This window comes from Mastigoproctus giganteus, chromosome 14 (genome assembly GCF_048544385.1).
Source record: "Mastigoproctus giganteus isolate SK-2022 chromosome 14, ASM4854438v1, whole genome shotgun sequence".
In the NCBI taxonomy this organism is placed as follows: domain Eukaryota; kingdom Metazoa; phylum Arthropoda; class Arachnida; order Uropygi; family Thelyphonidae; genus Mastigoproctus; species Mastigoproctus giganteus.
The window spans coordinates 103749345-103768463 of record NC_143588.1 but is presented as its reverse complement, the minus strand read 5'-3'; positions in this window follow the sequence as shown (position 1 = coordinate 103768463).

Below are 19119 nucleotides of genomic sequence, written 5' to 3'. Positions count from 1 at the left end.
GAGCAATATGGCCTTAGTTGCTAATACTCCTGAAAAAAAAAAAAAACAAAAACGTGGTTTGAAATGTAGTATTTATGAATGTTTAACATTCATTTTTTGCAATTAATGTTCATGTCTTCGATTTTGTTGATACTTTGGAAAGAAAAAAACTCGTAAACCTGGGAATTTAATATACAGCTAGGCCTCGCATAACGCAAGTTCGATTAACGCGATATTCAGTTAACGCTATTTGAAAAATGATACCACTTTTCACTTTACATGATGCAAATTTCCAGTTAACGCGATCTTTTTTATGTGATAGTTTAGCTTACCGCGAGTCATACAGTCAATAAACAAACGTTTGCCTGCTGCCCGCCTCGGTGTGTTCCATCAACCATTGGAAGAAGATGTGTTTGTCTCCTACTAATAAAGTCAATGCAGACTTGCATTTAAAAATTCAAATTTTTAAATGAGCCAGATGAAAATGTTACAGTGAAGGAGATAACGGTAAAAGAATTAGATGAAATCTTTCGTATCGCATAGAACCTCAAACAAAAGGTTTGATGTTCTCTGCGATATGTATTTCACCAGGGCCCAGAGAAGATTGTTGCCGGCTATCGGAAATTGATTGATGAAAAGAGAAAGTCAACACTGTTCAAATATTTCCGCAACGGTAATTTTATTGTGTATTTTTTGTCAGAGGTTCCCAAAGTTTCTCGGTTCACGGCGCCTTTAATGTCTCAGTAATTTTTTCAAGGCGCACCCAGACCAAAAGAAATACTTAACAGTTTCATTTAGTAGTTAGGTCCAAACAACTTAATAAGAAATGCTGAAACTGTGAACTACCTCGAGCTAGTAGTTCGCGCGGTGTCCGACAGATGTCGAGTATCGCTGTGTTTCCCTCAAAAATTTAAAATATTCCGCGGCGCACAGTTTAAGAACCGCTGTTTTATGCAATAAACATTTAATTCCATAATTATTTTCATTATCTTTTACATTATATACAGTTAAAAAGTTATTTAAAAGGTATTTTTAAAATTCTTTATGGACATTTCAGAAGGTCAAGGACCAATTATAATTTTTCCTATTGGTTAAGATATTCGATTAACGCATTTCTGTTTTGCGCGATGCGTTCGTGGGACGAATTAATTGCATTAATCGAGGCCCGCCTGTATATACAATGTTATATATAATCATATGTGTATATAAATATAATGATCCCCCTCTAACCCATTGTTATACCTTGCTCTAGCCGAGATTATTCATTCTCTTCGTGGACCTTAAATGCTTTAAAAGAGAAATGGAGCAGAATACCATCTTTGTACCAAAAATAAATAGAAAATCGAAATAGCTAAACCTAGATAGGGGTTGCCAGGGAAGGAGCACTTTTTTTTTTCTACAGTGTACTTAGAGAGAAAAGTGTTTAGCGTTCACTACCTGTAATTTTTTTGGCTCGTTTAATTTTACTTCATTTCTTTTTTTCTATTTCACTATGATTCAAGATTTGTTTATATTTAAATCTGGTAAGTTTGGTAGCTCGTTAGCATTAGCATTAGTAGAGGCATATGATGCAAGAAAGCAAGCTTATTCAGCATCAGCCAAAAAAAAAAAAAAAAAAACAACCACTACTCCCATTTCACCCCTCCGTTCGTTCGAAATACCTGTCCAACTGAGCCTTAAATTTGTTTAGGCTATCAACTTCAACAACAAGCGATGGGAGTCTATTCCACAAACCAACTGCCCGCTGGCTAAAGGCAAATTTCCGCACATCTATCCGACATCCGTCCTTCCTCAATTTGAATTTATGCCCTCTCAGGTGATTATTCTGAGCAAGAGGAAGAATCCCATCGGCATTGAGCATGCTCAAGCCATTCAAAGCCTTATACACCTCTATCAGATCACCTCGCCGATGGGCGCCTCCGTAGCCAGGTGGGAAGGAGCAGCAGTGCGTATCATACGCTTCTTGATTATACCGGGGTTCGAGCCCGTCACCACCAAATACGGAGGATGCGGAAAGGTCAGGGAATGACCACCGCATATTCCGGAGCAATATGGCCTTAGTTGCTAATGCTCCTAAAAACCAAACAACAACAACAAACAACAACAACAACAACCTCGCCGATGCCTAGTCTCCAGGCTCTGTAATTTGCAAAACTTAAGCCTTTCTTCGTAAGAGCAACCCTTTGTTCCATTCACTAATCTTGTTGCCCTTCTCTGTACTCGTTCCAGCAGCTCTACATCCTTCTTGAAATGAGGCCTCCAGACCTGTATACAGTACTCAAGGTGTGGCCTGACCAATGCCTTATACAAGGGAATAATCACATCCCTGTCCCTGCTAGAAAAATTCCTGTATATCATTGACAAGACACCATGAGCTACTCTTGCAGCTCGTCTGCACTGCTCAGAGAACTTCATATCTGCCTTCATACAGAGAACTTCATATCATTTCCGTTCTTCATAGTGTTTAATTAAATTAGAATGATCAATTAAAACAGCACTGTATGTTATTAAATAGTTAATGTGATTGTCGTTTACTGTCAAGTGTTTTCTGAAGTCTTTGTAAGTGAAAGCTGTCGTTAGTATTAATCGAATTCTGAACTTTCTAACCATAATTTTTGACACCAGAATTCTATTTATGAATTCCCACTTCAATCTTAAGAACGTTTTTTTTTTTTTTTTGATAACCACAGCAACCCCACAAGATGCTACTTATATTATTTACATTCTAATGTATAATACTAATATATATATATATATATATATATATATATATATATATATACATACATACACACACTCAATTATTTAAAAAAAAACTTGACAAGGGTTATTTTGATAAAATTTCCCCTTTCTTAAATCGATATCATTATGTCATGAACATTATATTCACTGAAGGGGGAATGGAAGGTGAGGAACAGAAAACAAGAACAGTTTGTATGTATGTATATATGTATGTGTGTAATTTTTTAGATAATTTTATAGAAGCAGAAATAGCATAATTAAAAATCTTTATAAGGTAGATCACTTTGGGGAGAGCATATAAACTAAATTCAGTTTACATGTGATTGATTTCTATTGAGGTGGGTCAACTGCCCCATTCATGGAATTGGATTCTGGCCAGCCCATGTAGGTTGATTGCTCTGTGGTACATGTTCTTGATCCCGCTCTTATACATAGTATGGAATGATAGTGATCAAATCCACTGTACTACCAATGAGTGGAGATGGGAGAAATTCCCCCAGTGCTGTCAGACAACTAACACACATACTACCAATGAGAAACTTGAGAAAAGATGTAGAAAAAATTGAAAACCTGTTATTTAGTTATCCAGAACAGTGGTTTGTGAGATGGATATTATTATTCTTTTTTGTGGATTGCAAAATATTCTTGAGAGATCACAAAAAAGGGGAGGAAGGGAGGGGTTTGTTGTACCAAAAGTGTAAAAAAAATTCCTATGGTAGCAGAAAGAACAAAGAATGTCAATGTTTATATGAACAAGTACTTATATCATCTGCCTATAAGTAAAATCCCAAGTGTCATTGGGTGAATGAATCATTTTGTTGTGCTGAAATTTCATATGTATTACTGAAGATTATTTCAAAGGAATAAGTAAATTGTGCTGCACTTTTGTAATATATAGAAATAGCAATTTCCACTTTATTTACTCAATATTGACTTGAGAAACAATAAACAAACAAAATGGTGAAACTTACTACATATGTAAAAATATTTGTTCACAGATTATTGTTTTTAAAGCATAGTATTATAACAAATACCATATTATATAAAATTTTAATAATCCGTATATTCAGAAATAATGTACTATAAATGTAACTTATCATAACTTTGCATTTATTAATACACAGATTTTTATTTTTAATAAAATAAAAATTAGATTACTATTTTCTTTTTGTTTTCTTCAGTCTGAGTATTTTTTCAATGCTAGTAAAAGTTTGTAAATTTGCAAATTTTCTTCTCATTAACTACATCACTTTTATTAAAAAATGTGTGTGTGCGTGCGATGTGAGTCCATACTTACTCAACAGAGCTCTTACATAAGGAATTTGTCTCTCTCATCATTTGTCATCTTTAAACAACTTGTGCCACTGATCAGTTCACTTCCTAATAATCCTGCTAGATATTCTCATCATAACCAAACATTTATTTAGGCAGTAGTATTTTCAACTGCAGAGTTATCTCTTCTCAAATGCACCAGTCAGTTCAGGGTGCATTCGGGAATAGAGATAACTCTCCACTCTGTTCGTTCTTCTCTAGTTTAAGTTAGCATTAGTAGAGACACATGATGCAAGAAAGCAAGCTTATAAAACATCAGCAAAAAAAAAAAAAAAAAAACCCTTCCCATTTCACTGAACCATTCATTCCAAACGTTTGTCTAGTACTGCCTTAAATTTATTTAAGTTATCAAGTTCCAAAACAATAGATGGAAGTTTCTTCCAGCAATCAACTACCTGCTGGCTAAACGCAAACTTCTGCACATCTATTCTACAACTGTCTTTCCTCCCAACACCGAATCATGAGAGACATCACTAATAACATTAGTCCATGTAGAGCAGTATCCACTGATTACCACTCTTTGTCTTCTCCCACTCAACGATCCTTTTATCCATTGTAGCAACTTGCGTGCAACAGTGTCAAAAGCTTTCCTGAAATCCAAGGAATGTATATGATATCAGAATTATTTTTTGCATCCAGTTCCTTTGTGACCACATCATAGTATCCAATCAGATTGGTCAGACAAGACTTCCCCTTGACAAACCCATGCTGTGTCTGAATTATTACTGCTGTCTTGTCTGGATGATCCTGCAAAGCTTCTTTAATTAGTGACTCCATTATTTTCCCTGGAACAGAAGTCAAACTAACAGATCTCTAATTAATTTAAGTTTAGTTTATTGGACAAAATCTTTCTAAAAGATTTCACTTAGTCACATGAAAGCATCATCTCCACTGTTGTTTCTTGGATATGGCTTTAGCACTTGACACTATGGGAATTAAATTTTTGCTGCACGAGCTTAGATTCTGTTTTATTTTTCTTTTGCTTTTAAAATTTCCATTCTGTTCCCTTTCTCTATGAAAATTGTCAAAGTTTCTGCACTGACATTTTCCTAGCAGTTTTTCTGTTACTTCCAGCACTGATAATTTTCATTCTTATTGCTCTACTAAAGAGTCACACTAACTGTGGTCAGTGTAATTCCTCCAACCCTACCAGCAGAGGTCTGCAAGATGGACTTTCTGGTCATCGTGTGCACCACAAATGAGTTACCAAAAGAGAAACAAGGTCACCTATCACTCTAATTCTGAGAGATAAGATGTTAGAGACCTTTTTTTCTCCAGCATTTTCTGGAAGGCAAACAGGCAGATAGATTTTTAATTTTATTCTTTATTGCTGCTACCAATTGCAGTCAGCAGCATCAATGTATGCAGTAATGTTGTCTATTTAAATTACTTGTGTGTTTATAACCCAAAGTAGTATATCCTTGTAAAGGGGAGGGGTGGGCAGTGAAAATGTTAAAATCGGATTAAAAGGATAAAATCTATGCTATTTTCTATAGAAAATGATTTCTAAGATGTTGGTTTTCCCCTATGCAATAATTTCCAATATCTTAATCATGTAACTCAAAGGATACTTGTTAGATAAGAAGATTTTTTTTTTCTATATCTTTATGTATGATCACTCAGCCTATGGTGGCGATTAGATTGTGGCTGAATTGTTCTTTATTTCCTTTATGCACCATACTGTAAACTGGATATCCTGTAAACATGTCTCATTTAGAAACATGTGACCATTAGAAGAAATTGGCATTATTGAAATTTCATGTTTTAATTATATTTTTGCATTGCTGTTTAATATTTTTATTTTAAATACAGCATTAAAAAAAAAAGAAAAATACACAGAATGTACTACCCTTTTAAAATATTTAACCCATTTAATCTGCTCATGGCAAGATATAAAAGCTAAAAGAAAAAAGAACTTCCGAAATGTAATTTGCTTATATTAAAACACTTGGTTAATAGGTTTGTATTTGTGTATTCATGTTAAATTGGAAAAATAACTGGTTAAATTTTATTTTTGGCAAAATTTTATTAGCCAAAAATTAAATTTAATTAAATTAATTTAAATTTATAATGAACTTTTTTTTTATTTTATAATGAACTTTGCTTGTAATTCCTGTATTAAAGTTAACCTCCTACGCCTTTGTTATATTAACTGTGCACTGTACTGCTATTTCCACAAAATAAGCATTATATTTCCTTTTTTGTTAAAATCCAGGAATAAATACGTAAACTGTGTTATGAAAGAATTGCAGTATACTATAAATGTTTATTTATTAAATCACAGAGCCTGAAATATATGTATTTCATTTCTTTCTTGATTACAAAACATGCAGTGTTGGAAAGTATGCACAGTAAAGTGAAAACAATTACTTCTATATATATTTAAGTAATTAATTGGTAACAAGATAATTATTTTTTTCTTTTAATTTATATTAATCATTAAAAATTCAAGTAATTTAAGAAATAACTAATGTGCCTGAAACGTAATATGCGGTCTACATTAATTGTTTAAGTATTGGATTGATAGGTTCTCTGGTCACTCCTGCCATTTAAGCGACAGTAATGAGAGAAGTGCCATTTGGTTATGACACTGCATTACAATAAATAACATAATTATAAGAAATCCTATTTATTTATAATAAACAACAACAGTAACTATAACTAGAGTATCTTTGTTTTCCAAATCGACTGGTAATTCAACAGTTCATAAAGGATATTGTTGAATAATGCCCACTGTGTGACTGACCTGAATGTATAGCTTCAAAAGCAATTTATAATCAGGGGACTAGTTACATAGCAAGCTGTGGCATAGATACTTGTGAAGTGTCATGAACAGACACTTGAATTGATTCTAAGAGTCCAGAACGGTAGAAAGGTTATAAAGTTGATGAAGACGATAAGACAAAGGAGATAGAGGAAGAATTCTTTCCTGCCAGTAATATAACGTCCAGAATATCTAAAAAAGTCAAATTGCAATATTCAGAAATCACTGAAAGTAATGAATAATGAATTACAAAATAGGAATTCAATATTTTTTTCATTTGTACATTTATGATTATTTATTATTAATGCTCTTTTTATTTTTCTACATCAGCTTTATTTAATTCCTTATTTCTGTTTACATGCTTTTATTTATTTTTTTTTTTTTCAGTGTCAAACAAGGAGGATAAATAATTCCAAACCCCAACTAAGGAAAACAAAAACAGAGGAAAGGAATAGTACCTGTATTGAAATTTAAATATGTACTTTTGAATAGGTTTCAGTTTCGTTACAAATCATCACTACATAAAATTCTTTCTGATGAAGATAATTAGGCAGATGTTCAATATTAAAACTTCAGTGTTTTGAATATGTTAGAAACACAAGAAATTTATGCATTACAAGATCAAAATATAAATTCTACAGAGGAATATCCAGTAGCTGAATGTACTGAGACAAAGAACAATGATTTTTGTAAACAAAAACATTTCAAGTGTGAAACATGTGGAAAGATACTTTCATCAAAAGGTAGTCTCAGAAAACACCTTGTAATACATACACAGGTGAAACCCTTCTCATGTAAAACATGTGGCAGAGCATTTTATCAGGCAGGTAATCTAAAAACACATTTATTAATTCATACTCAGGAGAAGCCCTTTGCTTGTGAAATATGTGAGAAGACATTTGCAAACTCAAGTAATTTAAAAGTACATTTATTTGTTCACACCCACAAAAAACCTTTTTCCTGTGAAATATGCGGAAAATCGTTTTCACAATCAAGTCATCTGAAATCACATCTCTTAGTTCATACTCGAGAAAAGCCCTTTTGTTGTGAATTATGTGGCAAAACATTTTCAACATCAAGGTGGCTAAAAGCACACTTATTAATTCATACTCGAGGGAAACCCTTTTCTTGTGAAAAATGTGACAAAAAATTTTCACAGGCAAATCATCTAAAACAACATTCAATGGTGCATACCAGGAAAAATTCCTTTTATTGTGAAAAATGTGGCAAGGCATTTTCCACATCAAGCAACCTGAAAGCCCACTTATTACTTCATACTGGGAAAAAATCATTCTGTTGTGAAGTGTGTGGCAAAGCATTTTCACAAAATTATCATCTAAAAATGCATTTATTAGATCATACTCAAGAGAAATCTTTCTGTTGTGAAAAATGTGGCAAAGTATTTTCAAATTCTAGCAATCTGAATGCACATTTAACAATTCACAACCAGGTGAAATCCTTCATTTGTGAAGAATGTGGCAAGGCATTTTCAAAATCTAGTCATTTAAAGAGGCATTTATTTGTTCACACCCAGGAGAAACCCTTCCCTTGTGAAATTTGTAATAAGGCTTTTTCACAGCCAAGTGATCTGAAAAGACACTTATTAGTTCATACAAAGGAGAAACCATTCAGTTGTGAAATATGTGGCAAAGCATTTGCACATTCTTCTCATCTAAAATTGCATTCGTCAGTTCATAGCAATCGAGAGAAATCCTTCTGTTGTGAACAGTGTGGCAAGGGATTTTCAACACCGAGGAATCTGAAAGTGCATTCATCGGTTCACACTCAGGAGAAACATTTCTTTTGTGAAAAATGTGGCCGTGCATTTTCAAAATCATATCATCTAAAGAGACATTTATTAATTCATACCCAGGAGAAACCCTTCTTTTGCGAAGCATGTGGCAAAGCTTTCTCACGGTCGTGTGATCTAAAAAAACATCTATTAGTTCATACTAAGGAGAAACCTTTTTGTTGTGAAATATGTGGCAAAGCATTTTCACAGTCTTCTCATGTAAAATTGCATTTATCAGTTCACAGTCAAGAGAAATCAGTCTTTTGTGAAATGTGTGGCAAGGCATTTTCAACGACAAGGCATCTGAAAATACATTTGTTAGTTCACACTCAGGAAAAACGTTTCTCTTGTGAAATATGTCAGAGGGCATTTTCAAGATCAGGTCATCTAAAGAGGCATTTATTAATTCATACTAGAGAAGCCCTTGCCTTGTGAAACTTGGTAAATCATTTTCATGCTCATAATCTAAAAACACATTTATTATTTCATTCTGAAGGGAATAGTTCTGTTGTGAATTAGATTGCAATGCTTTTCACAAGCTAGTCATCTTAAGTGGTACTTATCATCCCCAGGAGAACTGTTTCGTGTTGGAAATATCTAAATAAGTTTTCTTTATTGAGAATGCACGTCTTATTGCCTTCTCCCAGTAAAATATTTATCTGTTCAGTGCAATTTGATTCTTAAAATGTATATATATGGACTTGGATAGAATATTCACTTGATATGAATTGGACTTTTTTTTGTACGGAGTACTGTAACAAGTTTCAGTTTTTCTGTACTGGGAATGTTTTCTATTATTTTTTTTAAGGTTTTAAAAATAGCTGTAAAAAGATTTTTTTCTGAAATGGTCTTCAAAATATTTAAAAAGAATAAATAAAAGGAATGCAGTGAAGCATTCAACCAGATGACAGTAATGGACTGAAAGGTGTTCGCTATTTAGAAGGTATTTGGTGATCTGAAAATCATTAGTGATTAACTATTCCTCTTAACAAGTTTCATGTATGCAATGATATAACTTATAGGATTATAATTTAGGTGTGTATATATATATATATATACACCTATGCTAATCTATAAAAAGTTATATGAAACTTGTAATTATGAATGGAATAAATAAAATTGAGCTCATAATTTTAAAGAAGGATTAGACAGATATTTGGAACTACATGAAATATAATAGACATGTTTTTTATTTTATTTTTATTATTTTTTATTTTTATTTTATTTTTATTAATTTTATTATTTTTTATTTTTATTTATTTTATTAATTTTTTTTATGGCAGACAATTCATGAACCTTGCTTTCTTGCATTGTTCTGCCATTTTTAATACTAATACTAAAAAAGTTTATCTCTTTTGGTTTCTAAAATTTGAAAGATCAGATTTCAAGCTTTTTTGAAGGTCAGCAAATCTTAAATACAGTTACTTGTTATGTCCCAATGACTTCTTTAATTTGCCTTAGTGTAATACATGAATAACTTGCATAGCGCGGTTTCGTACAGCACGGGTTTCACTATAACGCAGTTTACAAATCGAAAAAAAAATTAACTGCTTTACGCACCAATACATTTGATATGTATGTATGTATGTATTATAATACCAGCATGTAGGCTAATGGATTATGGATTCAAGGCCATTCTGACTGTTGTCGAAACTCCCATTATATATGGACTCTGCTAGCATTTATACATTACTAAACACTAGATTCTGAGTGGTGACGTCATTGATTGTGCGTAAGCTGTACAAATATTTTTCGCTGTGTATTTTTATTAAAGATTATTTTTTAAAAACGTTACACCTTTATACACAAATATGAGTGGAAAGAAGAAATGTAATGGCGCTGAGTGTTCTAGATCCAAACATCGAACGAGGTATGAGAGTAAGGCCGGCGTTGCAAAATGACATTCGATGTTATAAAGAGATGTATGCAGATAAAAAGAATAAAACTGTGTAAACTAAGTTGATCAGTTATTTTTAAAAATAAAAATACAGTACATACTTCACTTATTTTCTTTTGGTATGTACATACTGCAATAAAAATCATTTCTACTGTACTTACTAGTATTTTTCATTTTTATCATTTTAGTTTCTTTTTTGCGCAAGAACTTCGTGTGCATCAATTTATAGTAAACACCTACATATTTTTGCAACTCGACCCATATAATCAAATTGCCAGAACGCATTAAATTAAAATACATACTAATAATACCTCGATCAGTGCGGTTTCATATAGCGTGGTATTTTTTTGGCATGAATTAACCGTGCTATGCGAGGTATTCCTGTAATGGGATCACAGTTTGCCCAAAACTGACTTATTTAACAAGTTTTCATTTAATGGTTGGTATTCCCCATCTCCCTCCTTTTTTTTCCAAGATACTTGTATAGATTTTACTTGATATATTAGGAGTGAATTTCCTGTTGTTCTGTTTAGCTATGTAATCAATAAATGTAAAAGGTTGGGGTTTTTTGAGGCTGATTTTTTTGTATCATTTTCTCAATTTTATGTATAGTTTCTTCAATTCCTTCCAGAATGTAAAATTTGTAAAATAATAAGAGGAGTTTACCTCAGTATAGTACATAGAACACTTCCGTATGATACTCTCCAGAAATTAAAATATTGATATCAAGGTTTAAATTTCTTCAGAGTATCATATGGAAGTGTTCTACGTACTATATTGAGGTAAACTCCTCTTATTATTTTACAAATATTGATATCAGCGTATAATGTATTGAGCATCACAGCTCTGGTTCATACTATAGAATGTAAAATTATAAATTTTCAGCGTTTTGTTGTTTTTTTAACAGAAGAGGGTTCTCTTTGTACTTAGCATTAGCATTAGTAGAGGCATATGATGCAAGAAAGCAAGCTTATGCAGAATCAGCCAAAAAAAAAAACCACTCCCATTTCACCCCTCCGTTCGTTCAAAATACCTGTCCAGCTGAGTCTTAAATTTATTTAGGCTATCAACTTGCACAACAAGGGATGGAAGTCTGTTCCACCAACCAACTACCCGCTGGCTAAAGGCAAATTTCCGCACGTCTATCCTACATCTGCTTTCCTCAATTTGAATTTATGCCCTCTCAGGTGATTATTCTGAGCAAGAGGAAGAATCCCATCAGCATTGAGCATGCTCAAACCATTCAAGGCTTTATACACCTCCATCAGATCACCTCGCCGGTGCCTAGTCTCGAGACACTGTAATTTGCAAAACTTAAGCCTTTCTTCGTAAGAGCAACACTTTGTTCCATTCACTAATCTTGTTGCCCTTCTCTGTACTCGTTCCAGCAGCTCTACGCTCTACATCCTTCTTGAAATGAGGCCTCCAGACCTGTGTACAGTACTCAAGGTGTGGCCTGACCATTGCCTTATATAAGGGAATAATCACCTCCTTATCCCTGCTAGAAAAATTCCTGTATATCATTGACAAGACACAGTGAGCTTCTCTTGCAGCCCGTCTGCACTGCTCAGAGAACTTAATATCTGCCTGCACAATTACCCCCAGGTCCTTTTCATTCTACCACTGTCAGTGTAGTACCATAGAGTTGATACGTTGCTCTTGGGTTACTGTTTCCCATATGTAGTACTTTACATTTGTCAATGTTAAGCTTCATTTGCCACCTCTCAGCCCATCTGCCTAACCTTTCCTTTACTTTGAAACAAAAAGAGAATGTTAATAATTTAGTTATAGCCTGTACACACAGTATTCACTTAAGAATTGATCCAAATTTTAACATGCGTATGTTTATATATGGGAAAAAGATGTGGCTTACCTAATTAGGTATTTTTAATAGAGATGGTTGAAATGCGTACTCAGAAAATTCATTGTAGTATTGGCAGTTGCATTTTAAATTTTTTTTTTTTTTTTTTTTTTTGTTTGTAGTTGTTGGCGCATCAGCTTCCGTGGCCATAATGCACCTCCCAAGGTTTTTGCAGTACTTTGATCCAAGCCCGAGGCGGGATTCGAACCCGCGACCTTTGGGTTGCCAGGCAGGCACTTTACCCACCCGGCTAGCCCGGTTGGCACATTTTAAATGATAGATTTCCAGAGTGTGCTTATCATTCAAGTGATATATTGAATTTCGACTTTATTCACAAATGTTAGGTTCAGATGCATGTAAGCAGCAAACATCATGTGGTGCTTAATGTTTCTGATGCGTTTGAAAAATATTCTTTTTTGATACTTATGAAGATTGACTATTAAATTTACAATTAGTAGAGTGTTAATTTTTTCTTTTCAGAACTTTTGTATTGGAAAAATGATTAATAAGTTGATATTTCAGTATTTTTCCAGTTAATTTAAATTGGATGCTTTAAATAAAGTATTAGAGATGGGCTAATTTGAAACAAGCCTGTCTCTATAATAGGTTGCGGAAAGAAATATTACCCACTTTGGGGAGCATTCCAGCTAAGTTTATATAAAAAATTTAGATTGTGTCAGCTTGGAATGGACAGTCAACACCATTTGGGCTTCCTGTGTGCATTCCATTTCATAAAATTTACATTTTAGGCTCTGGATGTATACCACTTTCTTTAGAAAATTGCCTAGGTGAGAAACATTGAAATCTGATCTATCAAACAAGTAGATGTAATGGTGTTAATGTATTGCTACAAAGTACAGACTGTTTATTGTATTGGTATTTTTGCAACTAAAATAAAATAAAAATAGGGAGTTTCTTTCTCAGATAGCCTGTGTATAATCTTGTTGATCACATGCATCTTTATCATCAGGTGATGGTGCACAATTTTAACAGATAGCAATTGAAATGGATATGAATGGTATTTATCACAAAGTTGAACATACTTCCGGGCTTAAATGCTTGGCTGTGGTCTTCGGTGGGAGCTGTAGGAATCCCACAATCAAAATCAAACATTGTCATTCAAATTTTTGATTTTAATGAGTGAATATTGAAATATCTCCTGGCAGTCCTACGATGTTTATAGTAGTATGTGAATGATAATGTGCCTGCAGAAACAATCTGATATACCTGAATTTTACCTATATATTTTTTTTGAGCCTGTCACACTCTCCTAATACAAAAAAATTGCCACTAGCTGGAAGTTTATCAGTTTATCTTGATTGCTTTAAATGTATTTATATATATAGTAGACTGAATGGAAGCCATAAAAACACTGAATTATAATGGGGTAAAACTACAATGAAGGGAATGCATTATTGAATACTCATAATTTGTCAACCAAAATTGTGAAAACTCAACTAGTTTCACAACTGATAGCCATGTCTTCAGTTTTAGCTCATGCATTTTCAGTCAGCAGGGACAGATTGGAACATAAAAGAAATATCCACAAGTGGTGGCCCAATAAGTTTAGATACAATTTAGTGTAGGGATGCCTACCGTCCATTGGGATTTTGCCAAGCATCCTGGTAGCCCAATCTGCCCTTGTCAGTCACTGAAAGAATATAACGAGGTATGGTGTGGTTGAATGTTAAAATGCTTTTGGCACATGCTCAGTCACTTTTCTTCTCTCATCTCGGAAAGACGTATAACCTACAAATGAGGAACACAGTAGTATATTATGTGGTGCCGATGGTGCTGCTGTCATTGTTCTGATCTTGTGGTCCCAAAAGGAAAAGAAATATAGTGAAAGAAAATGCTAGCTAGCTTTTTTTTTTTTTTTTTGTCTTTCCGTCTGGTAAATCCGATTGTCCTAGCAAGAGAGGTCAGACTTATGCTGGTTAGAAACTTGTAAATTTTCCACAAGTTGAACTAAAGTTAATATTGTTTTCAATTGAATAACTTCAATCCTTATTCATGAAAAACTTGGGCAATTTATGGCCAGTTTCAGAATTATATGTATATATTCTGACAACAGGTAGCCTCATTTAGCAATTGTGTGTAGAGCAGGGAATAAATATTGCATCTAAATGAGCAGACAAACTGTGAAACTAGTGAAAGTAAAAATTCTGGGGTTCCCAATGATTACAAGTTTGTCTTATATGGGCAATCTCTTCCTCCAAGAAGTGACAGTATGGAAGTTTTCCCCGTGGAAAAATTTTGGAAATGTAGCATTTGCTATTTCTATGTCATGACTTGGCTGCATTGGCTGCTGATTCTGATGTTTAATTTTATAATAGTGTTGACTACCATTATTCCAGGCAATCATCAAGGTTTCCCATAAATTGTAAAGATCGACAGACTTGATGGGTCTAGATCATCCCATAAAAACTCTATTGGATTTAAGTCAGGCAATTTGAGTGGCTCACCATGATTTGAAATAGCCCTTCCTGTTGTATAGTTGCTAGAAATTACTGCTTTGCTTAGAGCAATGTTTCAGTCCATTGTGAGCCCTCATTCATAGCACATCGGATAGCCGTCCTCCCCACACCAAGTGGAAAAAAACTTGAGTTTGAGTGCCGCCGATGATGTGAGGAATTTTTATGAGCCTTTATCACGTGGCTCAGTCCGTCTCAGGCAAGGATTACATGGTTCTTTTCTCCCAAAACTTGTTTTTTTTATCCATCAAACAAAACTGACCAATGAACACAATTTATAGACTACAAGGAGTGATATGACCTTAGTCGTTTATGCTGCTAAAACCAAACCAACAGCTCCTGGGATCAAATTACCAAAAGGGACGAAAGAATCACATAAAAATTAGCTGCCTTATTTACAAGATTTAAACATAGTCCTTTAATTGGTAATTTCTCATGGTGTGGGAGGACAAATGTCCCCGCAAATTGCTGTAAACAATCACGAGTGGGTGATTAACACCTAAACATTGTATATATGTACTATATGTTGTGCGTATATTAAGTGTACTTGGATAGAATATAGTTCTTGACAATATTCATTTATCTGCTGACAAATGTACTCCGATGAGCCAAAACATTATGACCAGCTAGTCGTTATGCAAGTCGAAGCAAACGCCACTGAACTACTGGTCGGGACATGGTATAAAAAATACCTGATACTGAGCTCCGTTCATCAGTATTATTCTTGTTCTTCAGATGCGAAAAGCTGTGGACTTAAGCGAGTTTGACAAAAGGCAAATTGTAATGGCCAGATGACTGGGTCAGAACAAATCCAGCACGGCTGGTGGGCTGCTCACGGTCAGCCGTGGTTAGTACCGATTGAAAGTGGTCCAAGGCGGAAAAACCCACAAGCAGCCGGAGAGGTATTGGATGACTACAGCTCATTGCTGCTTGAGGTGTGCAAAGGCTCTCCCAGATGGTATGTGGCAACAGAAGGGAGATGTGCAATTGGCCGGTAATTTGAATGCTGGTGATGGGAGTAATGTGTCATAACATACTACATTGAACCCTGTCAAAAATAGTGCAGCATAGCTGCAGGATGCTCCAACTGCCCATGCTAACGATGGTTCACTGGTGACATTGGACACACGAGCATCGAAACTGGACCTTGAGTTATTAGAAGGTCTCGTCCGATGAATCATGCTTCCTGTTGCACCGTGTGGATGGCCAGGTACGTGTGCATCATTTACCTGGGGAAGTGATGGCACCTGGATGAACCATGGACAAAAACAAGCTGATGGCAGCGGTGTCATGCTTTGGGTGATATTTTACTGGGATACTCTGGGTCCAGTCATCCCTGTGCTGGGCACTGTAATGTCTGGCACCTACTTAAACATTGCTAACCAGGTACAGCCTTTCATGGCAATGGTCTTTTCCTCTGGCGGTGCCGTCTTTCAGCAGGATAATGTGCCAGGATCAAGGAACATGAAGGCGTCCAGATATTGCCCTGGCCTCCAAATTCTCCAGACATCAATCGCATCGAGTATCTGCTGGTTATGTGTTGACACCAGATATCACAAGACACATTTAGAAATCTTGTAGCATCCATGCTTTGCCCAGTACAAACTGTTTTGGCTGCACGTGGAGGACCACCATCATATTAGGTGGGTAGTCATAATGTTTTGGCTCATCGGTGTATACTGTGTTGCCAAATGTAACTGGGCACATGCTTGTTTCGGGAAATCATTGATACAATATTTAATAACGTGTTTAGCCTTAATTGCACACAGTGTATCTTTGTCAGTATATTTCGAACCAATTTTTGCTAACAGGTATTTTATCCCATTCCTCTAATACAGTTATTAATTGCACTATTGATGACATGCATATTAGCATGACCCATAGCCAATGTTCTAAGTCATTTCAGTGGGATTCAGCGGCAATAAGATCAGGGTACTGTGCAAGTCACTGAAACCTTTGCATGCTTTCAAACTAAGCAACTACAAGCTGTACATTATGATATGGAGTCAAAAACAATCTCTCCCCATATTGCTGTCAGAGTGTGGGAATGTCAATATATACCACATGGCATTCATTGTTTCAAGAATATTGCAAATGGTTCAAAACAAGAGTGCCTCAGATTGTGACAGCCCTTTAATTAAATTCCAGGACAACACTCCAAAGAAAAGTTTTCCAAGCATTTTCCATAATCAAATAATACCATCAGATCAGGAAACCATGTACTGCTATTTATTACTCCATAAATTTTCAATGATCGAGGGAACATTTTGTAATGAATTGGGCACCAACCAAGTCTGTACTGCGTTCTGTGACATTTAGTTTGTGTTCTACTGCTCTTCTACAAAATCTGATATGCAGCTTCCTGTTGTTTCATTGAATTCCTGGTTGACAGTGTTCTACATGGACTAATGCGATGTGTTAGCTTTTGAATGTCTTCCGTTCTCTCCATCCATTTTTACCGTCGACCCAAGTGCTTTTTGACTACTTTCACTGTGAAATTTCCATGTCGATTACGTCTGCTGCTGTTGATCCAGGATATTGCAGCAAAACTGCAATATTCAGGATCAACAGCGTTATTGCTAAGTTTGTTGTTAATATGACATTCTATGGTGAATCTTGACAGAAGTCACACATCACAGCTTGACTCACCTGTATTTCGTTGACCTGATTACTTCTAACATGAATGCAGTTACTGTTCTATCTATTTCTGACACGTGGATGGTAGCCGTGTTAAATTTTTACGAAATCGCAGAGGTAGTTGGATCCATTTAGCAATTTGTAGTCTAATTCTGTTAAGGGTGCTAATACACCTAAGCTCATGGCTCTTGATGTTATGATGGTTTAATGGCGCATAAGCTGCTTTGGCTATAACGTGCCTAATCCTCATGTTTATCACTGATTTTATAATCACTTCCCCACACTGAGTGCAAAAGATCTGTGCTCGAATCCAGTCCTTGCAGGGAACTTTTATTTTTCATTTTTTTCACTTCGTTGCTGAGTTAGCCAGTCTCTGGCGAAAACTGAAGTTTTTATTTATTTTTTTTCTTCTATCGGAAACCTTAGTTTTTCTTTCAGAAAACCCGGAAAACAGAACAGGACATATGGGTGGATGAGGCTGTTCTTGGATAACTGTAATACTTTACAAAGCTGTAATTTAAAAAAACTGTAATATTTAAGCTTTTTTTAGTTTTTTTTTTTCCTCTCCTCTCTGTGTTCTTTATGACCTGTAATAAAACAACCATCGGCTCCCTACTTTTCACCCCCGTCTATAATATATTAAATATTATATACTATATCATATATAATATTTAATATATATACAATGTTATATATAATCATATGTGTATATAAATATAATAAATCCCCTCTAACTCATTGTTATACCCTGCTCTAGCCAAGATTATTCTTTCTCTTCATGGACCTTAAATGCTTTAAAGGAGAAATGAAGCATAATACCATCTTAGACTTCCATGACACATTGAAGCATTCCGCCAAAGGTGGATGACCCACACTTTTAATTTCAATTTAAAATTGTTTTTGAAATTGAAAATAATCACTAAATCGGAATAACTGCTATATATAACCGAATAATCAGGATAACAGCTCTATCACAATATGAGAATACTGTAATTACATGTAGTCAGATCGAGCCCGTCCACTGTCCAAAAAAATTCTAAGTCCTTAACTGCTACCCTTTAGCTGTAATACAGGGTGATTCACTACCAGTGCGACAAACTTGCAGGAGGTGTAGGGGGGGGGGGGGCACAAAGACGAATCGGAATCACATAGCATTGCAGGGTCCGAAATGCCTTCGTCATGCGGTAGAGGACGTTGAACGGGAGGTCGCGTGAACAGCGATCCCGCTGGAAGTCAGCATTTGCGAACCGTTTCTGTTGAAGAAACCAAGTAGCAAAAGGCCTCCGGAGTGGATAATCCGCAGGCTCCAATGATTGGACGCGTTGAGATGGTATGAACTCATTTGGTTTGTTGAGAATATCCTCCATACAGTGAATTGGGAAATACCCAATCGTTGGCCTATCGCTCGAGTACTCGTACTCGGATTGCCTTCTGCAAGACGTAGGACATTTTCCTCATTGTCTGGCGTCCTCGTCGTTCGCTCTTGATTCATGGTACCTCTCGTGAAACAACTAGTCTCACGTAACCTTCGGTGCACACGTGCGAAAATCGTATGATGAGGAGCACACCTGTGCGGGAACGTTCCTGGTACAAGCGCAGAGCGGCGCGCCCGTTACAGTCCGCAGCTCCATACGCGAGGTG